At 40.4% G+C, this 27140-nt stretch overlaps 1 long non-coding RNA gene across 2 annotated transcripts; it reads right to left on the bottom strand.

The window, feature by feature from the left end:
* Window positions 1-711: 711 nt before the first annotated feature.
* LOC127668574 (uncharacterized) lies at window positions 712-27109 on the bottom strand. 2 transcript variants are annotated; one of them, XR_007974116.1, is made up of 3 exons: window positions 26932-27109; window positions 5794-5966; window positions 712-1480 (listed from the first exon to the last, which is right to left on the bottom strand). It is a non-coding gene; the product is annotated as an uncharacterized LOC127668574 (long non-coding RNA). The 2 variants fall into 2 exon arrangements; XR_007974117.1 differs by having other exon boundaries at window positions 713-1480; window positions 5794-5845.
* Window positions 27110-27140: the final 31 nt, after the last annotated feature.

Raw genomic sequence — 27140 nt, 5'->3', positions numbered from 1 at the left:
ATATGCATATGCAAAGGAAAAGGAAATACATCCCTATGTGTACACAGAAATGTATGGTACACAATGGATTAAATGAGAGCTGCTTTCTTAGTAAGGGAAGTGTATGTAAGTGTGTGCTTGCTTAGTAGAATTTAGAACTAGATGAATATTCACAGAACAAAATTTCCATTAAACATACAACACTAGGGTTGTGGAAAGGCAATGGTACATAGCCCTGATCCACAGTGAATACCAGAAATCACAAGTAATACCAGCCTCTATATGCACTATGCTCTCCTCTTATGCATACATATCTATAACATAGATTAATTTATGAATCATGCCTAGTACATGATTTAACAACATGATAGCTCTACATAACCCCCTGAAGTGGAGACCTTTGCCTTTCACTTGAAGACAGCACTCTCCACCCTCTCTAGCAAATCCAGATTTCAACGTCATGACTTGTTTTAGAGACATTGCTAAGTACAACAGGGTGATTGGAATACAGACCCTGCATTATTCCAAAAATAGTTCTGATAGTGGAGGTAACAGGCACGATATACGGAGCAGATACACTGACCAAAGAAATGAGTTATGTTTGGGGCAAGAAGAAGCAATACAGAAATGAGAATTTATCCTGGTACTCAAAATGTCCCGTAATTTAACACATATGTATAGATTGCTTCTAAAATTTTCCACCTACTATTTTCAGAGCACTGTTATGAAATTGCAAAACAAATGAAACCAATAATAAGTGGAACTATTCTATACTTGATCTATACTCAAAATACATATAATGTACATACAAACAAGTGAATTTTTTATCTTTGTATATATAATCTATTGTTTTATTTTTATATAAACACAGGTGAACAAATTCTGTAAGTTCTCCCTCAGATGTCTTAAGTCCTAACAGTCTCCCCCATGTTTATATTCTGGTCACTGAAGAAACATACAATCAATGAATGCTATCCTATATGCTTGGATAGACAAGTTATGACCTAGCCTTCAAAAGCTATTCATGGAAAGTTAAATATTTGAAGCAGCTATAATCCAGTTGTAACTGCTTGTTGGGGGTCCTTTACGTATAACAGTGATTTGAGTAAAGACCCTGCATTATTCCAAAAATGGTTCTGATAGTGGAGGCTCCATATGCAACAATTGAAATGTTTTGCTGGAGGATTGCTTTGATTCTGTACCCAGTGAGAAGTAGGATTTACTGAAAACAGGACCTGGATGCTAATAAAATACTCAGGAACCCTCAACAACTCAACAGGGGTCCTGAGGTGATACTGTACACTGTCCCATGTAAAAAGGTTCAGGTTGGTAGAATGGCCATTCTCTCCTTTCACCAATGCGTGGTGGACACGAGTTCTTGGTAGCAGTGTCTGTCTCCTCTCAATTCCTTTGGTTTCCTATGACTTCACCAGTTGATAGCGCCATCGAGATGGAAACACTTCTGCTTGGTTTCTCATAGCTCGCATTCCTAATGAGAAAACTGAGAGTCAACCAAAAGAAAGGGAGAGGCCAGTGATTCCTGGACCCCTCCCCCTTTAAATCATTGACTTTTACAGAAGTTTTAAGTTGATAGAAAGTTTAAGAAATAAAAAGGTAGAAATAGAGACTTTGGTATAACATCAGCACCATACATGCACAAACTCTCCCCAAACCAATGCTATGACACAATAATAGATTTGGTATAGTTCAATAGCTCATGGTAACAAACACCATTGGAAGCCTGTGCTGAACTCAGTCTTTGTATTTTGTTTTGGGGGTTTTTGGGGGGGGTGGTAGTGAGGGTGATGATGAGGGAGTTGGTTTCAGTTTTTTGTTTTGTTTTGTTTTGCTTTGACCAGGAAGTGTGCACAAAAGTATTCTGACACGACATTTATTCATCTCTGTAATGTCATACCCAGTAGTTTCTCTACACCCAAATCTTCATGTTCACCATCCATCCCTTCCTTTTCTATTCTGATAGCAACCAGTGATCTTTTCACTGGCAACAAAGGTTTCTCTAGAGTGTAATAGAGTTGGAATCATATAGTATGTCACCTAGAGATTGCCTTCTTTCGTTTAGTAGTGTATATTCACATTTTATCTGGGTTCTTTTTTACCACTGAGTAATATTCCATTGCTTAGATGTGCCGTGTTCAGTTTTCTATTCGCCAACTGAAGGGTATTATGGTCACTTCTACATTTGGGTAATTACAAATAAATATCTCTGAGGAAGTATGTGTGCATGTTTGTGTGTGTGTGTTTGTGTGTGTGTGTGTGTGTTTTCCAATACATCTGAGTAAATACCAAAAAGACTGATGATTAAATCTGGTAATAGGGTACACTTAGTTTCATAGGGAATTTACAAACTATTTACCAATGGGCTGTATCATTTTGCCTTCCCAACTGAATGAAGGAGAGGCTTTGATACTCTGTATTCTCAGCAGCATTGATATTGTATAGAGGTTTGTATTGAGGCCATTCTAATAGGTGTGTAGTGATACCTTCTTATTCACTTATTATAACTGTCTGGTAACATGTTTTCTTGCAAATCTTACATATCATAATTTGGCAAATGTATAACTGTTGGTATAGCCTTTTAGCAGTTTTTGTGTTGGGAAGGTGTTCATTTTGGTATTGCTCAGTTTTAGGTGTTCTTTGCATTGATGTCTAGCCCTTGATTTTTAGAGATATCTTTTACAAGTATTTTCTCTGAGTTTGTAACTTATTTTCTCATTCTCTTGAGATTATATTTTATAGGTCAATTTTTCAAATAACAATTAATCCAAGTTTATTAATGTTCTGTTGGGGATATTTGTTGATGAAGGGATGGACTTTACCATCAATGTTGTACATAAAGGCATTACCAAGGACAACGTCAGTTATATTTTCCCCTCTGTTAAAATCTGGAAGTTTTATAGTTCAGTATTTGCACTTAAGTCTTAAATTCATTCTGAATGAATTTGGAGAAGGGTGTGTCTACATTCATCTGTTACACATGAATGCTCGTTTATTGAAACAATGTATCCCAATGCCTCCGGTTCTTTGTTGTAGATGAGCATGTAAGTACATGACTCTAATTCTGGACTCACTAGTCCCAATGACCCCATTCTTTTACCAGTCCCGGACTGCACTGATCCCTGCTGCTTTACAGGAGGTCCTGATATTGAGCAATGCCAGACCTCTGACTCGGTTCTTCTCCGTGAGTGTTGAGTTAGCCATTCTAGGTCTTTGCCTCTCCATAAAAATTTTACGATCACTTTGTTGCTATCCACAAAAAAAAAAAAGTTGCTGAGCTTTAAGCTGAGGTTGCACTGATCTGCAGATCAAGATGAGAAAAACTGTTCCTTTCAAATCACTGAGTCTAGGCCAGTGAGATGACTTCATCAGTCCTCTGGTGAAGGCGCATGCTGTCAACGTGGAGAACCTGAGTCCCTGGAACCCACATGATGAAAAGACATGACTCATGATAAGTTGTCTTCGTAATTCCATCCCTTAGCATGGGTGTACACACACACACACACACACACACACACACATAAATAAACAAGCAAATAGGTAGATAAACAAATGTATGGACATAATAAAAGACTGAGTCCTAATATCTAGATATGGAATATTTTATTTAATGCTTAATAAAGTTTCTCATTAATTCAAGTTTATAGTTTTCACATCATATTAATTATTAACATTAATTATCATTAATATTAACTTACAGAGTACCATTTCAAAAATTAACACAGATAGTAATACTTTAGTTTCAAACTCTACTTGACAATTGTCAATAAACAGTATAGGAGCAATTTTGTATATTAGCACTATTTCCTGGGTATGTTATTATCATTTATAATGGCATTACTTCTGGAAGTGTTTTATAGCTTCTTTCGGGGTTTTTTTTGTGTAAATTATCTCATCATCTGTAATCAAAGATAGTTTTGTTCCTTCATGCCTTATCACTATACATTAAATTTGTTTTTCCTACCTAGTTACATAAGCTGCGCTGCCCTGAACCCTGTTAGAATACAGTACTGAGAGACAGTATTAAGTTGGAGAGCTTCAAGTTTCTTATTATTAGATGATGTATGCTCTAGTGTCACATATATGTGTACATGTATGTGTATATGTATGTGTACGTGTGTATGTATACTTTATATATATATATATACACATACATACATACTCTTTATTCTCTAACTTAGTGACAATTCTTTCTTCATCTTTTTTCTTTTTCTGTTTTTCTCTTTTCTTTCTTTCAAGACAAGTTCTCAGTGTGCTGCCCTGGCTAGTCTGGAGCTAACCATGTAGACCAGGCTGGCCTTGATTCACAGGGATTTGCTTGCCTCTACCTCCCAAGTCCATGGATGAAGGGTGTGTGCCTCCACACCTGGCCTTTAACTGACAACTCCTAATCACAAATGGGGGTTGGACTTTGTCACATATCTTTTGTGTGCCTCTTGCTATAACAACATGACCTTTGTTCATTAGCTTGTTGGTGTGCTGGGCTCTATTAATCCACCTTTGAACCAGCCTTGTGTAACTCAAAACGAATCCCACCTGGTCATGGTGTATGATTCTCTGATGCATCATTGGATTTGACTTGCTAATATTTTTGTCAAGAATGTTTGCTTCTGTGCTCAGATGTGTGAAAAATACCTGTCAGATTTGGAATGTAGGCTTGTTGAAAGGCATACATGAAATGCTAGGTACAAAGGAAATGCTGCGTATAGGCCTTTAGCATCGTGAAGGAGGGGGGGAAGAATTCCTCACACCTAGACCCATGGCTAGGCCTCAGTCTTTCAGGAAGCCTGTGTCCCAGACTGTGAGCTTCACCAGAGTTTCTCATCCCTCCTCTTCTCCTGCCCAGACTCACCCATCCCTTTACTCTGTGGGAGAGGTTGGCTGCAAGAGCTGTGAAGATAATCTCCCCCTCCCCCCCCCCCCAAGAAGCCAAGGCTCTGATAAAATGTTGACATTCGCCGTTCACAAAAGGGTTTCTCCGGAGGACGGAACTTGCATAGAGGAACACAAAAGTCTGGCATGGTTCCTTCTCCTCTCAGCATAAAGCGCGGGGCAATGCATAAAGCGTGAGGACCTGGTATAGCTCCTGGAGGAGCTACCCACTATACTGTGGCTTTCCTCACGACTGACTGAATGCCCTGCCCTGCTCATCTCTCATTTGTTCTGAATCAGTCACACCCGTTGTTCCTCCACTGCCTGCTTCCTCAGAGTCCTGCCGGTCAGCATCTCGGGATTGTGATGCGTCCTATTTGCGCATCTGTTTTCCTGAAATCTGGAAGCCAGTTTCTTCCTGTGGCTTCACCTCCTTAAGAGCTCTAAGAAAATTAGTTTGTATTTCTTTTGCTGAGGTTTTTCTTTTTAACTTGTTATGACAAAATGAAGACTCCTACTCCACTTATACCCTATACTACAACTGTGAGGCAACACTAATTTGGGGAAGAACATAATGCACAGTTTGTGAGTCCAGTGAGTTGTTATTCACACACACACACACACAGGCATATGCACACACATGATTCTCCCCACCTCTCTCTCTCTCACACATACACACACACACACACATTTCTCTTCTTTACCAATGGATACATCTAAAGGAGGTCCAGACACTCAAAGAAATGAAAAGGTCCTGAATCTGGGAGGCTGTAAGACCTGTTCTCTTGAGATGACTCATGGAAGTTTGGCCTATTCAAGCCTTTAAAAAAAATCCCTCCATTTTCATTCCAATACTTAGAAACAGTGGCAAAATTCTCAATGTGATCAAAATTAAAGAATAAATATTTATAAAAATCACATTCTTACCTCTCTTCCCAAGTTCTTGTATGTTCTTGCTTCCTCTATTCTTACTGCCTTCCTGCAATCACAATTGATTCATTCAGTAAGTATTTATTGGACAGTTTCTGTGTCCCAGACTCAGTTGCAGATGTTGGCAGCTCCCTGGTAGACATAACAAAGACCACCCTTATGGAGGTGACCTAAAAGAGGATAACAAATGCACATACGTATATAAATATAGATACAGGCTGTATATCTATAATGGGTGTATGTATATGTGTGTATATATGAACAGGTAAATTATCTGTGATGTTATAAATCAATAAGAGCTATGGAAAATATACAACGCAGCTGAACATGTGAGATCAGGAGGACCATTGGGTGGCAGACAGGTCATTTGTCATTTTAAATGGAGTGACCAAGTAAAGGCTCATTGAGAAAAAGATATGTGAAGGCTGACTTGGAGGAAGTGATGAGAGGAAATGAGTCATCTCAGAGGTCGGGGAGTGGTCAGTGCCTGGTACCAAACATGCTCAACACATGCAAGGAAGAGCAAAGAAATTGGATTGCCTGACTGGAGTGAGTGGAAGAGAACAAAGAGTCTAAAAGCTGAAGTCTGAGAGGTAATGAATGGGGAGTCTGATCGTTTGGGGCCTCGAGAGTCATAGATCGTGGCCTTTGCTCTGAGTGACACTTTAGACATCGCAGGGTTTAATTAAAGCCTCCACATGATCAGATTTAAATGCATTGATCTATGAGATGGGGCAACACTTAAACATCACGTCGCCAAAAATGATCTGGACCTAACAGATAACAACATGCCATCCAGTATGCAAATTTTGTCTTTGCAGCCCAATTCAGAATCCTGATCCACTTTAAAATGATGCTAGTTAAGTATTGATCCCGCCTCTGATTGGAATAATTAGCTCTAAAATGTATATTAAGGTGGAATCACATTTAAAGTCTACCAGAGTTTTAAAGATTTGCAATAAAATGAGTCTCTAATTGACTATTTGAAGGCATTTTTGACTGTGCGAGACATTACTCATTCCATATTTAGTTATTCACAGAATAAAGTAAGTTAAATCAGCATTATTATCCAGAGTCAAAGTGTCCCCAAATCAATCCTACATGCTGAGGAATGTAGAAAAAAACTTTAAAGTACACCAAATCCACATCTCTCCACTACACTCAGGACAGGGAAGCTTGTGTTTTAGTGACGTAGTGACATAGCAGGGTCTCTCTAGAGTCCAAAAACCTGCTCTTCTCACATCCCCATGGATTCACTCGCTACTGGTCAACCATTGTCTGAGAATGTGAACTGAAGATACTCTTGGTCCATGACCCTCCATAACCCAGAGTTGCTGAGCCAGGATAATTCAAAAACTACAACCTTCCTCCTACTGTGGAGTCAGGTCAATAATCGCACACGGACACTAACCCTAACCGTAATCCCTAATAACAATGAGAACAATACACTACTCTAATAATACACCACCCTACCCGACCCTACCGCTATCCTAACTCTAACCATAACCCTGCCCTAAACCTAATCATAAACCTAATCCTAACTCTACCCTATCCCTACCATAATATTAAACCTAACCTCATACTAACCTTAGCCCCAACCTTAGAGTAACCTTACCCTTAGCCTAATCCTAGCCCTAACGCTACTCTAACAATATCCTAACCCTAACCTTTACTCTAACCATACACTAACCCAAACTGTAACAATACACTAACCATAACCATAACCCCACCCTAGTCCTGCACTAACTTTATCCCTAAACCTACCCTGGTCTTAGTACTACCACAACACTAACCTTAACCCTAACCCTACACTAGCCCTACCCTAACCTTAAGCCTAACCCTATAATAAGCTTAACTGTCCCTTAAGCCTAACCCTACCCTAACCCTACCCTAGCCTAAAGCCCTCCCTGTGATCATGCTGTTGTCCCCCCCTCACCTCCTCTCACCACACAGTGTGTCGCATCACAGAGTACACAAACATAACAAGATCCAGACAAAGACTCAATTGTTGGTTTTTATGTGTACCCTCCCTGTTTTAGTAGATTATCTTTTTTTAAAAACGGTTCCTTACCTCATTTATAAATTAAACTAACGAGATGTATGCATGTATAAGAAAAACAGAAGCTGGTCCTTTCTGTGGTTTTTGGCAGCCACTTTGGGTCCTGGATGCTATCTGCTTCAGAAGAGGGAAAGCTACAACGCTATCCAGAGCTGTGTGTTTGTACCACAGGGGAGACTGACTGACAAGAGAGAGGTACTTTAGTAAGAAAGAACACTCTGGTTTAGGTATAGCTTAGTCACACAGTGTCGGAATGACTCACAGTGAGATTTGTTTGGGGGAAGCAAACTATCTTCAGCTCAACAATGCCTACACCCCGTGGCCATTATCTTCTTGTTTCCGTGCATGGGAACCTGTGGGATTCTCAAGCAGATCTGCAGGGCTGTGGAGTCCTTCCATTTCCTTCCGTGTGAACCACACTGCTTAAGTGAGCACTGACTAAATGAGCCACACTTGCTGGATGAACTAAACCCAGAAAAGAAAAGAACCTCACAACAAAACTTTGTGTAGCTGAACCAGCATGATCTGAGAGTCCCCTGTGTTCTAGTCCCTGTCTCCACAGCCCTGACCTGAGTCCATACACACCCCAAACCACCCTACATTACCACGTGTTGAAGGATCCTCAACATAGTCCAAGAGGGCTTTCCTGGGAGAAAGTAATGCCATAGATATTGTATTTCATGACCACAAATCCCCAATATATTATTGCAAAAATGTGACTTTCTATAGCATATATATACAAATATATGTGATATATATATATATATATATATATATATATATATACCTACAGATGCACATGTGGTATTTAACTCATGCTAATGAAATCAGTCCCAGGAGAATTTATTGGTAGGATACCCTATATTTCGATTATGCATGAAGTTATTGTAAAAATTGGGGGTCTCCAATATAAGGGATTAAATAAGAATATCTTTCAAAGTATTCATCCACTGGAGCTGCCTTTGTATTTTTTAGAAATACATGTGCAAAGGGTTAATACTATATGCATGGTAGACATTAATAGATAAATTTAAAAGCAGCTAAGAACATAGCAGCCTGCACACAACTTTCATAATTGTGCGTTCCTCCAGAGATAATGGATATCATTATCAGCCGCGCCTGTCCTAGGAAACTTGGCAAGGTTAGGATTGTTTGTTACAGCTTTGGTTATATTAACATACACATTAATATTTATAAATATTTGATGTCATGTTAATTTTTCATATAAGATGATTTATGTAATGTTGCGCTGCCCTGTTAGAGGGCATTTGCAATATGCCTCAAAAGGGATCTGAATTGATGCTTATTCTTTAAGGGACTCTGCCTGTATATCACTGTTCTTACAGTGCATTATTCTGAACAAAAGTGTTTCAAAATAAATTATGTGAATTGTGGATTTACTCCATTAACATTTTAAATAAAACATAAAGGAAAAGATCGTGCTGAACTAACTCGCTACATTTTTAAAAGGATCTCTGTTCTCCCAGAGCAGAATAAAGTTTACTGAATTTCTCTTTCTCAAAAAATGAACTTTCCACGCAAGCTATGCCTTTGAAATTGTGCTTTAAGTAATGTTATCTGTTCTATATAGTATGCCTCATAGGCTATTCAGAATAAGAAGTTAACTTCAAATGGAATAGTTATAGTATTTTATGTGGGGTTTTTGGTAGGCTTTTATTTTTTCCAATTTTCTTCTGCTAAGATGTGTTTGGCTGTGACCATAATTGGATCCTAAGAAAACCAAATGTGAATTAAGGAAGATGTGTTTGACAAATTAAATGTTAGTTATTAAATTGGTATTAGTTTTGGGGTGAAAAATATTAATCTGTTTCTATGATGCTTAGGAGGCTTTAAAGAGAAAATTAGTTTCTATATGTATGTAAGTTATGCTGACTATGAAACCAGTGGTACACAGTATGAATAACTATACATTTGTTTAGTATAACAGTTTTATAAGGTAATTCATTAGTTTACATTAAACCAGTGGCATTATTAATAAAGCTTTGCTTGTTTTCATTTGGTTCAAAAAGACCATTGAATATAATCTGAGGAAATAAAATCAGAAAGTCTGCTTTCATTTCTGTATCAACAGAAGCTGTGCCTATGCATTTTCTATAGCGGGGTTCTACAGTGTTTCTGAGCATGCTCTACCACTATGCTGTCAATACAAGACTTGACAATATGATTTGAGCTTTGATGCTTCTGCCTCACTTTCAACAATTGCTTTTACTGCCCCCTTTTCTGTATTAAGATTCAACTCTTCTTTAAGCTAAACAACTCATCATTCCATGTATGTATGTATGTATGTATGTATGTATGTATGTATATATATATATATACATATGTATATATATGAAGTATATATGTATATGAAGTATATATACATATGAAGTATATATACATATGAAGTATATATACATGTGAAATATATATACATATGAAGTATATATACATATGAAGTATATATATATGTGACATATATATACATATGAAGTATATATACATATGAAGTATATATACATGTATACACACATATACATATATGTATATGTATATATATATATATATATATATACATGCGCTTCAATGTAGAGCACTTCACATCTGGACATCTGGGTATATCAACATCCAGAACTGCTTTAGTAAACTTGAACATTTTGGAAATCCTTATGTACAATGTGTACCTCGAATAGAATGTTTGCTTTTTTTTTTTATTAATGATCCTTCATCACTGTTACCTTTCCTTCCATCCCCGTCGCTTTGTTGAAGCCTTGAGAAACTTAAGAAATCAACTCCAGAAATTAACTTTGATTTGACATTATAAAATTTGGCTTTCTCCTTCCATCCAGTTTCATAAAATTGACAATTAATTTCAGTAAAATGTAATAGACCTTTCCTTCATATTTTCATACTCAAATTAATTCTGTCATTCCAATTATTCACATTACAAAAAAATTATAGTAGGTCACAAGGGAGAAAAATGCTTTAATTTGAGGCCACCCAGAAAGATCTTTGGCGACAAAGCAAATGGAAATATAGGGAATAAGGGTTATGTCCCCAGGCGACAGTGAGCAGGCTCCACCTGGTACGTCAGCAGTGACTCATTTTACATTCAGGCCATACACAGTGTGTAAAAATGCTGCTGGTGTGCACAGTCAAAAAGCAAAGTGAACAGCAGCTAAACTGTGTGTTTAAAAGACATGAATTAGGTACAAAGTATATTTAGACTAGAATATGTATGTACAGACAGGAAACCTATTTATTGTGTGTTATATATAATACAAAGAACAAGAAAACACGGGCATATGTATGCTTCACTTACAAATCTATATCCTGCCAGGGATCAATCAGTATGTAACCTTCAGAATTTTGGAAAAGTGAAGAATCAGCAATGTGTGATTAAAAAGTCAGTGAATATAGTAAGCAGAATTGTTAGTCATATTATTAAAACTACTAGTTAGGAAAAAAAACACAGTATATCACTTATCAAGGGAAAAAACCCCAGAAGCTAAAAGCTGTATGTACTAAGGATGGGTAACTAAAAAAAGAAAATCAAAGCTTGATCCCACACAAAGGTTAGTATTGCACCTTAGGTAACCAGCTTAGGAGATTTCTTAGGTGCACAAAGGGTGAATATGTATTAGGTAAAATTAACTTTAAAAAGAACATAAAGTTCAACCACCAATCTGTAAAAACATCTCCTTTATACTAGCAAAGAGCTGTAGTTTGATTTACTTAGAATACAGGTGAGCGGAAAAGCAATAGAGAAGAATAGGGTGTGTGTGTGTGTGTGTGTGTGTGTGTGCATGTGTGTGTGTGTATGTGTGTATGTGTTATCACATATGTATATAGGAATGGAATAGGTATTTTAAGATGCACCAGTGCATCCATGTGTTTTCCAAACCTACATCCCAATATTACTGCTGTTGTAAACATTCTACTCTGACCACAAAATTGCAAAGAAATACAAACAGAAGCAGAAGACTATACTAACTCACCTTATAGTGTAGTAGTTTGTCTAAATCATTTTTATTTGTCTAAATGTTTTCTTTTCCCCTTGAACATGATGTAGGAAGTGCACACTCTCTGAAATTATAACTGTAAGAACAATGTATAATTCGGAAGTTTATATTTGAAAATACAAAAGGCATCAAAAATTAAAGAAAGCACAGCATTTGTAAATAAATATTTCACTGAGTTAAAACAACATGTCTAGGCATTTTCCCAGATGAACGTGGAGATGATTCCACTCATGATATTCCTGACAAAAATTGAGAACAAGAAAGATACTCTATGGCTGATAGATACTTGTAGGACTAAGTGGGTGGAACTTATACAAATCACAATTCTTTTTAGAGCTAATTAATACCGTTTGTTCATTATCACAGCCACCAAGATGCTATGCGATGCACGTAAATAAACTGAGAATTAGCTTGACTTCATGTCAGTTCCACATAGGCTTTCCCAAATTCTCCTCTCTTTAGTCAGAGACCCAGTTTGCAGATTTTCAAAGGAAAATGTTGACTAAGTCCTGGCTGAGCATAATAAGTCCTAGGAAGAAAAGAAAGTTTGTAACCGGATATCCTTCTCCTTGTCTTTAGACCTGAACAGTTGTTATTAGGAAATCTTTAAGACAAAGTTGCAAGGTTGTAGCAACATATTACCTGGTCATTGTACTATTCCATGATTAAAATACTTAAGAGAAACTTTGGTTTTTGCTAAGTGAGTAGAAAGGCAAGAACAACTACCAGTTAGAAAACCAGGTGATACTACTCATAAATGCAAACCTTTCCAGTTTAAAAACACCGTCTCTGTGGATGCTGTCAAAAGCTGAGTCGAGAGTCTACAGAGGGGACTTTCTAGTCCTTTCTAACATGGCAATGTTAACCCCAAAATGAAATGAAATTGTTATTTGACTAAGCATTCCCTTTGTTAGACAAGATAGTGATATGAAATACCAACTAGCTATGACCAGGCCACCTGCAAAACCAAATGGAATTTAATTATTTCTATCACACTCTATTCTATGAACCATGTTGATGTAAATATAAAATATACATGTGGCAGGGGGTGAGGAAGGGGAGAAAGGACAAAGGGATTGCTTTCTACAACTTAACCCTGAACATATGGCATGCCCATACATGTAAAATTAATGTGACCAGTATAATCAATCATTTAACAGTTGATCAGTCACTGCACGTCACAGCAAACTATGCTGGGCTGCACTAATATGCATCTGTTAAGATGAGAAACCTAAATGGATAAAGCGGGGCACAGCCGTAATCATTTCTCTTCCTGTTTATGAATATAATATGAGTCTGCCTTTCTTTACACTAATTCTGCCGCTTACAAAAAAAGCATGGTGTCACCATCAAAATTAAAATGTGTTTAACGTTTGTTTGAAATGAACATTCTTATCATTAATACGCCATTTCAACCAAAGAAGCAAAAATAAATGTCAGGTTTAACTTCTCTGATTTCGGTCGTTTGTGTTAAATTCTGTCTTTATGAAGAGCCTCGGGTAGTCTGTAGAACATGAAAGTGTGAGGGAAGACCATTAAAAGTCACAAGAGTGATGCGCAGGGGGCCCGATATAGATGTGCGCTTTTCCTTCCACGGCAGATGATCTATTGTTGTTTGCAGGAAGTGATTAGACAAGTTCGTTATTGCTTTACTACCACACAGAAACCCTCGCCATCCCCACTCGCTCCCCAAGGTGCCCTCCAACAGACAGTTTTTAATGATCTGTGATTCCAAGTAGCAGTAAGCTTGCAATTCACCCTGCTTAACTTTCCTGATGCTTTGAAAAAGATGACCAGATTCTAGAACCTAAAGGCCTTTGGAACAGAGACTGCCCTCTTAGAAATTCTTTACCAGATGAGCAAGTATTGCTTTTCTCCCCAGCTACAGCCAGTCTTCAGCAGTTTGTTTTTCCCTTCATCTACCAATCACTGAAGACCAAATCGTCATTCCTGAGTGGAACCTGAGGGCCAGAGTAACTTTAGCTGAGAGAGACAATGATTTTAGAGCAACAGATAAAGGGATCTAAAAATGTGTTATATTTGGGCATTTTTATTCTAAATCTGGGTTGCACATAAAAACGGATAAGTGTGCTATGGCACAGTGGGAACTGAAGTTTTGTCACGTTAAATTATTTGAAGTTATAGCTTCAAACACAGAGCACACAACAACAACAACCCCCAGAGGCAGTTTCTTTGTGTGGTTCTGGGCTGGAGATGTAGCTCAGTGGTGAGGTTCTTGCCTAGTGCACATGGGGCTGAGGCGTCTGCCTCAAGAACTGTGAAAGAGAAAGCATTTCTCTCTCATTAAATTCTAGGTTGCACTTCAGCTGATGAATCTATTTGTGCATAAATGAAGTTATCATCAGAACAAGTTCTGTTTTTCCTGGAGATACTCATTACTGTTTATGTGTTTGAGCGTTGAAAATGAAGTTACTTGGCCTGGTTCTACTGACATTGGACAAATTCCTCACCCTTCTTAATCTTAAAATGGGGAAAATATTAATAACTCTGTGGGAGATACTTGTGATGATTTGTTTGAGATGATGTATGGGACGTTCTACCAATCATCTGCTATCCACTTGTCAATCACCCATCTGTTTAACATAAACTCATGTTAGAAATGTGATTAGGAAGAGGAAGGGTGCTGTGGCGACTTGGTAGGGTGTGGCAGGATACTACTGACAGATCAGAAGGACTTATCTGCATACTTTCTTCTTTGTTACTCGTAATCAAGCCCTTCCGGTCCACAGTGTGTGAAAAGATGGGATTGTAGCTCTAAGGACGTAATGCTTCTTGTTGAAGTCACATCATATAGAAGGAAGGAGTGGTAAAGGGAATTAATGATGGGGTGCATAGTAATGATGCCTTATGTTTAAAAACAACAACAACAACAACAACCCAAGGGCCTTGAGCACAAGCATCTCTGTGCTGCCAAGTGTCACCTGAGCATCACACGGTGACTCAAAAGCACCTGATATCTAGGTGCATTTTTTTTTCAATTTTTTGACAGTCTTATTCTGAAATTTTCTTGAAAAGCGTACATGTTGACTTGATTCCCATGCCATTTCACATGAACTTCTCTAATTTCTCACAGTAAGATTAGTATTTCTTTAAGAGTTCACTTAAAACCACTATAATCTTAAATAATAGACATAACATTGAACAACAAAATAAACAAAACTTGTTTTTCTTTTTTTTTTTTTTGACCTATCAGGATGGAGATTGACCCCAAAGCTTCGTGTGTCCTAACACAAACATCACCACAGAGTTATGTGATATATGCTAGTCAGCACAATATATAGAAAGTGCTCTGACAAAGAGAAACAAAAGAATACTATCCCAGTTCCTAAGTTACTCGTTCTACTACGCTTTAGCATGATTTAAAATCTGAGTTTGTAGTAGTACTGCGCTTTCGGCTTAAATCTCTCTAGAGAAGTTCTCAACCTTCCTCACCCTGTGACCCTTTAATGCAGTTCCTCATGTTGTGGTCCTCCCCAACAACAAGATGATTTTCATTGATACTCAACAGTAACCTTCCTTATGTAAATATCTGATACACAAAATATCTGCTACATGGGCCTCAAAGGGTCATGACCCACAGGTTGAGAACAACTGCTCTAGTAGGACTTCTCACTCTCTTTTTCTTGGGAGCTTTGGTTTCCTAAATGGTAATCTCTCAATGGGAAGAATAAGGAAAGTGGATTTCTTTGCAATGACTTCTTTTTGTCTGGAGAATGATGAAAGCTAAGCTATCAATTAATTTACTATGGAATTTAGCCTAGGACAGTATATCTTAATCTTCTCTGTGTATAAAAATTAAGAGTGTTCTAGAAGACTTATGATATTGTTCACATATTGGTTCCATCCTTGGAGATTCTGGTTCTATATAATTGAGATAGAGCCTAGGATGGTATATAAGCTTTCCTAAGAGGTGACACTGATGAGAGAGTGTAAAGGTTACACTTTAAAATATTGCTTTGTGAAGGGGTTTGCAACCTCACAGGAAGAACAATATCAACCAACCAAACACACCCTCCCCCGAGCTCCCAGGGACTAAGCCATCAACCAAGAGGTACACATGGTTCTAGCTGCATATGTAGCAGAGGATTTCTTTGTCAGGCATCAATAGAAGGAGAGATCCTTGGTCCTATGAAGACTCAATAGATGCCCCATTGTAGGGGAGTCAAGTGCAGGGAGGTGGGAGGGAGGTGGGTGGAAGAACACCCTTATAGAAGTAGTGGGAGGGAGGATGGCATAGGGGCTATCTGGGAGGGGGGGTCTAGGAAAGGGGCTAACATTTGAAATGTAAATAAAGAATATATCCAGTAAAAAGTAAAATTTTGCTCTGGAAAATATCTTCTGGGGAAGAACTCACTACCGGCTTATCTAGTACCAAATGGTCAGCCCCGAAAACATACATGCGCAAGCAGCATTATACAGATTGAGCAGACTGTACTTATTTATTAATGGAAAGGGGAGCACATAAATTTGAGAAAGAAGCAAGAAGAAAGGGTACATGCGAGGGGCTGGAGGGAGGAAAGGAAAGAGGAATGATGTAAGTATATTATAATCTAATAAAAGTAAAAATATATCGAAATAAAAGTTGCTGTAGGGGCCAACCAGTTAACTCAATGAGTCTTACATTTTTATTTCAATACCTGGAACCAACATAAATGTGTGAGGAAAGAACAGACTCTGTAAAGCTGTCCTCTAATCTCTAAGTGCCCACATACATCACACATACACACACACATACATACATACATATACATACATACAATGTAGAAAGACAGACATATACACATATAGTATCAATAAATAATATAAAAGAACTTTAAAATAGTTCCAGATTTTCTACAGCTTATTTGTTATTAATATAACCTTCAAATTTCTGTAAAATTATCACCTTCAAAATTATGGAAATAGTCTGATATGATGGCTTATGCCTGCAAGTTCCGGTACTTGGAGGCTGAAGCCAGAGGATTGCTGTAAGTCTGAGTTAGCCTGGGCTAACATATCAAACTTCAGGTAATCATGGGATACAAAGTGAGACTTCAGTCAAAAATAAAACAAAACAAAAAACTTCAAAGAATCCAGTGTGGTTACTAATGTTTGAAAATAAATATTACCTGTATCAATATTACCTGGATTTAATTCCAGTTTCCAAATGACAGGGCAAATTCTTGAGACAAGGTCCAGCATCCTCCCACTGATGTGGAGAGACTCAAAGGAGAAATGTGCACCTCCTCCAGAGCAGAATGCTAAGCCTGGGGTCCCACAGACTCTATCTTCCTTCCAGCTAGCTCATTCTCCCTTCTCTTTCCACTCAATATTCATATATATTTATACATATATAATATTTATAATATATTATATACAATATTATATATATAATATTATATATATTATATATATATAATGTATGTATTCCCTCTCTTATAGACTTTTAGTTTGTAATCTTCTCATGTCCTACTTTCCCTCTCTTCTAGATATCTTATCCAAGGATAAAAGAGGGGAGGGTGAACCTTGCTCTTTCATAGGTGTGTGTGTGTGTGTGTGTGTGTGTGTGTGTGTGTGAAATGCTGTGTGGAAGTTAGGTTTAGGAGAAAAGCATTAAATACACACAGAAAGGGATCTGATGGCTAGGCTAGAATTTTCTTTCTTACATTCTGCTCTGGGAAGGCCTGGCTGGCTTCACACGTTTTCCCCTAAACCAAACAAAATCTGAAATGTATCTGAATTGGAGAAATTAAGTATCAAGTCACATGGCCACAGCAGTTAGTTTTTCCTTTGACCCTGTACTGGCTTTCATCTACATCATTCTTTGCTACAGAAATTATCACGTGACAGGCCAAAGCCAGCTTATGTAAGCATATTACAAGTGAACCCAAGTTTTAGTGTCTTTACTGGACCAGCAAGATGGCGCAGCAGGTAGTGAGCTTGATGACTCCTGGTCACGTGGTATGGGGTGAGAAGGGACGCTGGCTGTCCTCTGCCCAACTCTAACACACAAGTAAATATAATTTTTCAAAGTAATTTTTTAAAAAGCTTTTCCTCAGAGAGAAGGGATGTTTCTGATATCTCATTTACACAAAGGACCAAACTCCATGACCTTTTCCTTCTTAGTTGCAAAATCCTATGCCTGAAATTGAGTTGTCTGGATGATCCAGGTCTGATTTCTAAGAGAAATTAATTATGTATCAAAGAAACATAACTTACTTTGGACTAAAAGAGAAGGAGGAGGAGAACATTGGATCACCATCGTACTTGCGTTGTCTAATAAAGCCTTAAGGAAGTTGTTTGCCTTTTGCACCCATTTCAGACAGATCCAATAGTCCATGGCGTACTGGAGATACACCGGGCTGGAGTGTATCATGAATATGTATGTTAAAAGTAGCAGTGGCAGGAACACCTCCCCCAGGCATCTTCAGATGGAACTGTAACCTCTAAGATCAGCCACCCACAACCGTCCATAGGTAAAATGTAGAAGTCACCTCTCTGCATGTATGTCTGCAGTTGATTTTTCACAGACAAGAAGTTCTCTGATCTGAGGCAAAAAAAAATCCTAAATGATCTGTTAATGATTTGGGATTTTAAACAGTTCACTCTGAACGCTGGTTCTTATAATCAAATTTGACATGAAAATAGGACTGTCATTAAATTCAAGGAAATACCATCGTTTAATGCTTAATCACATTAAATTTCAGATAATTAGTATGTCATGAAGCTGCATTTTGGAAACATGAGTTTGAACCCTACTACTCAACAGACCATACAGCTATATAGACATTTAGCCTCAGAGGAGTTCAGTATTAAGTTATAGCTTCAGGGAACCGGTTTGTGGGAAAATAACCTATTTATTAATTCCATTTATGTGTTTTATTGAATACATATGCGTAATTAAAATGCCACTACTGACAAATATTCTACTCTGATTAATTGCTACTGAAACTACTCTTTCCTTCAAAAGAGAAATTTGTGTTCCCATACCTGTCTTGGGAATAGTCAGGACCCCTCCTAGGCTCCCGTGTGCTGTGCTGATACATGCGTATATTGTTCTCACTGTAAGTACTTCCAACTGTTTGCCCTAAACATTTTGTATTGTCGGAGAGATGGGTGGGTAAGGAATAGGCTGAATTTTTTGATGTATCAAGTTTACACAAGCAATTCTGGGAAGGCTGAAGCAAAGATTTAAATCTCAAGTTAAGGCACTAAAATTGTGGTGAGTAATACTCTTAGGATATTAACATACACATTCTAAGTCACCCACACCCATGGTTTTAGTGCTTCTTCAGAATTCCATGGACTTGACACCACTGGCTTTGTCTGACTGCTCTAACGCCTCATGATACCTTGAAAGGAACAACTGATGTCATTCAATTAAGAGTTAGGATCTTCTATGAAGGGAATCTAACAGCTTACATGAACCGTGATGCAAATGATACACAGTTTAAACTAGGAAATAAAATCTGAAGGAAGCGTTAGTAATTTTTCAATTAAAGAAATTTTGCTCTTAAGGTTTATTTTTTTTTAAACATTCTTCTAAGTATCAACACAGAGGTATTCGATGCTTGCCTCCCTACTGTAGAAATCTAAGCCTCTCAGAACTTCCAGAAAGATCTTCTAGCAAGAGAGCTCCCATCCCAGTATGATACTCTGTTAAACTTCGCCCACTTGTCCAGCTAATCCTTGTGCTTCTTCAGTTTTACTAGATATGATGTTTTTATTGGGGTCCATGGAAGCATGGCTAACGACATCAGCAAGCTTTGTAATTTCCCACTGAAGGTTTCTACCCAGCTTACACTTTTGTCGCTCACACTGCACCAAATTGCTCCAACAATTAATCTTAAAGCAGGGGAGGGGGGGGACTTTGAAATGGACCCCTTCTCGGGATTTTGTGTTAAAAACAGAAAAGTTCCCATGAGCAAAGAGGATAAGTTAGCTTTTCCAGCCTCGATGCCTCCCTGAGTCTCACTTTTCTCGGCCACCTCCCAAAAGGAATGAATTAATTTCTCTTCTTGTCCTTTAAATGAATAGTGTAGTTTGGGTGAAATTATCGGGCAATTGCATGCCTTTTATGCAGATAATGCTATTTGATGAAAGCGGTGTTTTGATCTGCTGAGGATAATACAGATCCAGGGTTGGATTCATTGGTGAGAGGAAAGCTGTCTTCTCTGATAACTTCATCTCAGCATGAGGTCAGACGGGGAAAACTGGGATGGGGGATTAAAAAATGACACAGCCGGAGTGGTATTCAGTTCCCTGCTGTGCCCCTAGCTGCACACTATAGCTTATGGTTCTGATCTGTTATGGTATTGTCTGCCTTTCTCTCTCGGAGCAGAAAAGATTGCTTAAAACTTTTCTTTTTTCAGCTAGAGGGATTAGTTCTGTGCAGCTTTTTTAATTAAAGAAACTGTATCTTTTTCAAGGCAATTTAAAGCTGCAAGGGAAGGGCCATCAACATCCAGAAACTTAGTACTATTATCTGTAACAAATTTTGTCAGCGCCAAAATTTGATATTCGGAAATTGGGGAAGGAAGCTACAGAATTATGTTGCAATTTTTCTTTAACCTTCCTGGTGGCTCAAATCCCCCAAATGAAGAATAGTAAATACATTATTTTCCATATGTCCTGAATATGTTTCCATAAGCAGTAACTTCCAGCCACTTTGCTTTCCGGCTCAGCTGAGCTGGCTTAATTAAATCTTCTTGACAATAGCAGAGTATACTTGGACATAGTCTAAGAGGGAATAGATTTTACTATAGATTCCTTTTCTTCACCCAGAGATGATTATTTAAAAAAAAAAACATTTCTCTTGTGCTAAAAGTAATAACAGTAGAAAAGTATCCGCTTAATATGTGCGATTTGCATTTAAACAGTATAACATGTAACAGGGTGGTGCTTTATCGCTGAGACCCTTTGAGTGTGTGATACTCGGCCATCATCTTTATTAATCTGAGAGGAGCATGGGTTGAGTCTATCCAAAGTGATGATGAATCCGTCTGTCAGACGGATGTACAGATTTGAGTTGGATTTATAGTTCAATTTAACCTAGGTTAATGTTGAAAAATCCTCAAATGTCTCCAATGAGGCCCACATGGTTATCACTTTACAAAGCACACAGGCGCTGTACTGTGGTTGCCACATACACATCTCCAGCTAAATTCCATGCCAGATCAATTAGAAACAGTCGTCCTGAGCAGACAGGAACAAACAGAGATTGTTTCTCCAATACCAGCTGAATCCTTGTCTTGAAGAAATGCAAAGCAGTCCCCATAAGCTTTATACGTCTGACCATTTAAAATCCAAAGGCAATAAAGGTGTTATAATAATGTCACTTTAAATATAAAATACCTAAGAGTATCTCCTTGCTACGATGCTTATGCCCTTTGCCCCAAATTTTCAGTAAAAACTGCATTTTTCTGCAAGGGAGGAAAATGAACTTTACTCTTTGCTTTTCCCCATATATTTTCTTTTGCTTATGACTATGTTTCTAAGGAAAGAAGAGCTAGTTCAGAGGTGACTCCCTCGCAGTTCATAACTATGTCCCATCAAAGAGACATCGTCAGAGAATTAGAGAAATACATATATTTTTCAGGGTACATTTATTTTATGGCATACCAACTTTTAAAAGAAAAGTCAGGATGACATAATGTAATAAAAAAAAAAACCACTTTAATCTTGTAGCTATCCATTAGTTCAAACATTTACTAAGTATGTTCTACAGGCTAGCCCAGGAGTTAGGCCTTGTTAAAAGATGAAAAACTTTATTTCTCCAGTACTTTGGCACCCGCTAGGAAGAATACACACACACACACACACAAAACAAACAATAACAACAACAAACAGGAAGGATCATCACGTGTACGCACATACACAATACACACACACATACAAAGAGAGAGAGAGAGAGAGAGAGCAGTGAAAACATGCTAGGTAGAATAATAATATTAACCAGTGCGCTTTAAGATCAAGGCATTCCAGGGCTGAGATTACTCCAGGTAGAGGCACTAAGAGGGGGAGAAAAAGTTGAGCTTTTCTTAAAATTATGCCTAGCTCGTTGACAAGTTAATTCATAAACCAGACCCCGACATAGCTAAAGTTTTCTTTACCAAATTGTCCTTTTGTGTCATTAATGCATGATAAAGTTAACCCAGTGATTAGTAGCCATATGCTATATATAGTACCTACTAAACCTCATTCATTTAATAACAAGCACGAGCTTAAAAAGTAGTCCCTGATAACTATTCGTGGCAAAGAGTCCATCTTTCCATGTGAAATCACAGGGCACGCCCTCAACACTTGTATGAAAGACAATGCAAACTTAAGCATGCTTTAGTAGACAAAACCCTTCCTAGACCTTGGGGTCCTTTGTGATGCTTTAGGAAACAAAACTGTATCATCAGTGAGTGGCGTGCCACACACCTGCACTTCACACCAACGGTCAAAGCCACCTGAAGCTCTGTTTACTCCATTCAGCAACACAGCATAAAGGATGGGCGGTCCTCGTAGCATCCACGGCTCCAAACTGTGTCCACTGAGGGAAGCCTGTGTTGTTTTAATTAAGATAACAGAAGCACATTTTCTACTACCAACAGTCATTCTGCTTTATGACTTTGATCAAATTAGAGTATTTGTTTTCATTTCCCCCAGACCAATTGCCAAAGAAAATAAGTTATTTGTGTGTGTGTATGTGTGTGTGTGTGTGTGTGTAAAAACACCCTTATTATCACTTGATGGCTACTTGAGAGACTCATGGATTATGTTTAAGTTCTAGTGCTGTGAATTATTGCAGACTGCATGCTTGCCTAGTTGCAAAATGATTTACCAAGATGTCAGGTACCTAGACCTTGGACTTGTCTCAGGGACCACCAGCCTTTAGCTTGTTCTACAAGTTCCAGGAGGCCCATCCATCCATCTGTTTGCTCCTTGGGGATGTCTCTGGCTTGTTGATTTACCTGAGCTTTTCAAAAGGTGAGCTGGTAGCTCTAGGGTCTGAACTGCAGCTGTCAATGTCATTTCTGCCAGCTCGTAAGTGTCTGGAATCCCTTAAGTGGAAGAGGTGGCAGAGCTGTGGAAAGTCAGTCTGAGCCTGACTTTAGTCAAATCTTTGTGGCTAAAGCAGAAGAAGGAGGTTCAGAGAACATCTTCAAACTACAGTTCCGTCTTCGCTCTCCAGAGAGAGACCGCCACACCTGCATGGCTCAGTGGTCCCCTCCCAAGACTCCCAAGTCGAAAGGGAAAGTGTGCTTTGGAGGTAGCTGCTCCTCATCAAAGGGAAGGGGGAACAGCTGCCACCCAGCCCCTTAGCTATTGGCTGATCTCAAGACAGGAGAAAGCACGCAGCCTTCCAATCAGCCTCCCTGGAGGGCAAGCATCACCTTACATGGCCAAAGACACGTGGCGTGACGGAAGTTGGCCTGAGGGAAGTTGGAATATCCAAGCAGAGGCCCCTTTGCTCTGACTTCATAACAGCTCAAGAGACTGCCCTTTAGTACTCTAGTCCAGTTCTGGTGGCCCAGGTGTGCTCTTCCTGACCCCAAAGGGAATCTGGAAGGTCTACTCCCCTGTAAGTGCTTGTTAGGGACAGGGCAACAAGAGGAGGCTATGGGAAGGAGATGCAATACATCCTGTTTCTTGTCATTAGCCCACTGAATAGACCCGATCAGCATTGCTAAGACCACAGAGTCTCCAGCCATCCTGGGCAGTTTGCAATGCAGGCCAAAACAGGCAGCAAAGACTTGCATGTCTTCTGCTAGTCCAGGTTTTATTGCTGCCAAGGTGGGCAAGTCACCATCTTTCCCTCCCGTAACAGCAGCTCAGCCACAAGGCAAAGTTGGGATGGTCACACAGCAAGCAGGTTCACTGTTTTCCAGGGAGGCGTTCGGAGGAGCACAAAACCTGGTATGGTTTGGTGTAGCCCATCAGCATTTCTTAGGGGGCTCAAATGATGAGACCTCTGAGGGAGGGGGGAGGGGAGGAGAAGGGAGAGAAGAGGAGTAAGAAAGGAAGAGGAGGAAGAAGAGGAGAGGACAGGACAGAACAGAAGAGGACAGGACAGTACAGTACAGGACAGGACAGGACAGTACAGGACAGGACAGGAGAGGGCAGGACAGTACAGGACAGGAGAGGGCAGGACAGTACAGTACAGGACAGTACAGTACAGGACAGGACAGTACAGGACAGGACAGGAGAGGACAGGACAGGACAGGAGAGGAGAGGACAGGACAGGACAGGACAGGACAGGAGAGGACAGTCAAACTGAACCCACATACCCTGACTGCCTTGCCTTACTTGCAGGCTGAGCCTTGAAGCTGACAAATGCTGACCAGACACCAGGCACTAAACAAAGAGAATGTATAGTGAGTGCTGTGTTCTAGAGGTGTGTGTGTGTGTGGGGGGGGTGTTAGTACATCCATTAGTATGAAGTTTCAGCAATATTTTGTGGAAAACGGTTAATATCACTTAACTGGAAAGTGGACTGGAGACAGGCTCCAAGATTTGCTCCCATCTCTGCACTGGATGAGTTCCCTAATTCCTTTCCTCATTTATCAGCAGTGTTAACCATGAAGATTTTGGGGAAGAGCTGAAGTAAACAGTGCCCCTCCCCATCTCCCCCTGCACACAACTATTCTGTCCTAGCATCCTTGGGGTTGGGGTATTCTGTCTTTATTGTGTACTCTAGCTAACAGCACAATAAAGAGCAAGAAAGGGGTTTTACTTCTTGGACAACTAGAAGTTACATTCACGAAATGTTTTCCTGTGGGAGCTGCGCTACAATGTGATTTATAAAATATCGCTAATTTGGGGGGAGTTTATTTGATTTTCTTGTAATATCTGGGTCCATACATTTACAACTGGCGAACTTCTTACGATAGGAGAGAGGAGGGTGTAATTCAACCGAGTGTGCCACCTTAGTCTTTTTAAAGTGTAAAATTCATATGGCAGAAAAGAGGCTCTACCATCCTAGGGCAACTCTAGATTGTTCCAGAAAGATGTACTGGTGAATCTTTGAGTCATTAATGCTAGTGGAACCGGGTCGGATTCACTTATGGCCAAGACTTTGCAAAGTCCAGAGGTGCATTGGATGTGACTTTGGGTAGTGACTTTGGGCATTCCAACCATGGGCATGGATGTACTAATTCGAGTTTCCTGACTCTTTGTCAATTCCACGCTAAACTTGGGGGGGGGGGAAATCAGAAAGGCCCAGGCTTTTCCATGTTTGCCTGACTGCTAAATTTGTTCTTTGATTCGGGGCCAAGACAAGTTAGGGTATGATTGGTGGAGTCCTCTGTTCTGAAATTCGCAGTGGAGGTAGGACCTAAGGGCTTGGCTGGAGTCTGTTCCCTCTGCCAGCAGCGGGAGACTGGTCTGAGCAGTAGCTCAGGGCAGTCCTGGGGACTCTCCACTGTGCCAGGCAGGTGACTCCAGGCTGGTCTCAGGGAATGCCTGGGCGCTCCTCGAGGAGTTACACCCTCATTGGTGCAATGGCCCTCTCCAAGGCGCAGGACCCAAGGCCTCCAGTGGACTGACAGAAAGGAGCCCGGGGGTGGCAGGATTCTGTAAAGGTCCTAAGTTTGGGTTCGGAAACTTGTAGGGGCAGAGCTTTGGGCAGTGAAAAAGAGCTCCTCTCCTCGGGCGGTTGGCTTTCACAGCTAGCGATAGGGATGGGGCAGGGGCGGGGCCTGGGGCTGGAGATTCCTGGAGTTGCGTTTTGGCAGAACTTACAAAGTGGCAGCGTCCAGGAAGGCGGTAAAGTTTTTAGGCTCCCACTGCAAACCAAGTGTGGCAGGGGCGGTGTTGTGCTGCTAATCTGAGGGAAGAAAGGAGAAACAGACCGGGGATGGAGCTGGGGGTGGTGGGCTTTAGGTTTGTTGAGTGTGCCCTGACTGTGGGTACTGGTTGGAGGTTCAGCTACTTGAATCTGGGGGTGGAGGGGTGGGAGACACTTGTCCTAAACACGGCAGAGCTGGGACCTGTGAGGAAGTCTAAGTGTTCGGAGTAGCCCTCCCCTGCCAGAGTCCGAAGGTCATTTGCGCTTTTAGGTCTCCGACAAGGGGACACTTCTGGAAGGAAAGATGCAGGTCATTTTTGCAGGCTCCGTCAAGGGCGGGCCGCCTACGGGGGTAGCAATCCTTAATTACACCCTTCTGTCTAGGAATCCATCTTCCCAGGCAGTGTCTTGCACTCCCACCTCCTCGGGTGACTCAGCTGACCCGAAATGCCCACCCTATGGAAGATCAAGTAAAGTAGTTTTCTAAGAAGGTTAGAGGTTTGATTACACAGAGAAGTGTTCCCACTTAAGTCCGAGGCTATTACCCGTCCCTTCCCCCAGGTCTTCCTCCCGGTCACCCAGAGAAGAAAAGGACAGACTCCCACGCACGTACCCCCTCACTTTGTTGGTGCGTGTGAATTTCAAATGGCGCTGTAAGTTCATTAGTGTTTGCAATCAGCGGCCAGCAGACCCCTCATCAGAGCCGAAAGCCGGCAAGAGCCATTCATCAGCACGAAGTGTTATTCATGGATGACCCCTAAATCACGGCGAGAGTAGTAGATACACTGATTGGTCACAGCATGGGAGCCTCGATGCTTTCCTCGTACCCGGCGTGGCTGGGAGGAGGGAGGGAGGGAGGGAGGGGCGGCGGTGTGGACGTGGTTCAGTCCGGCAAATCCCATTTGACAGTGGAAAAAAGCAGAAAACCGGGAATCTCATTTTTTGAATAAAGAAGAAGAAATAAAGTACCTGTCATCTTGACAAGTGGCGGAGCGCAGGAGTCAAGGATTATAAATGATCACAGCCAGGTCCAGCTCGCCCTGTGATTGGGCTCTCCCGTGATCCGCACCAGGGAAGCGCATGGTAGGCTCCGCTCCTCTCTTACACACACACACACACACACACACACACACACACACACACACACACACACACACACACACACACACACGTGTACGCGCCTGGTCTCGGGCACACTCGCCCAGAACGTCCCCCGCCCTTGCCCACAATTAAGGTCCTGGATGCTGCTCCCTGGCACAGCGCCCTGCTCGCCTGCTCACCTTTCCCTTCTCTCCTTCCTCCCTCGCCTCCTCCATCCTTCCACTCCCGGGACTGAAAAACGGGGATTCTGGCCGGCAGAGGAGGTTGGAGAGGCCTGGCGGGAAGCGCGAGGGGGAGAAAAAGAAAGTGAACTCAGTGGCGCCCGCGCCTCCCTCTCCTCGCCGCGTCCCCCGGCCGCCGGGCCGTGGGCAGCGGAGGAAGTTGTAAC

The sequence above is a fragment of the Apodemus sylvaticus genome, chromosome 18 (assembly GCF_947179515.1).
Source record: "Apodemus sylvaticus chromosome 18, mApoSyl1.1, whole genome shotgun sequence".
NCBI lineage: Eukaryota > Metazoa > Chordata > Mammalia > Rodentia > Muridae > Apodemus > Apodemus sylvaticus.
Note: the sequence above shows the minus strand (reverse complement) of the source record. Positions and strands in the feature narration are given on the sequence as shown.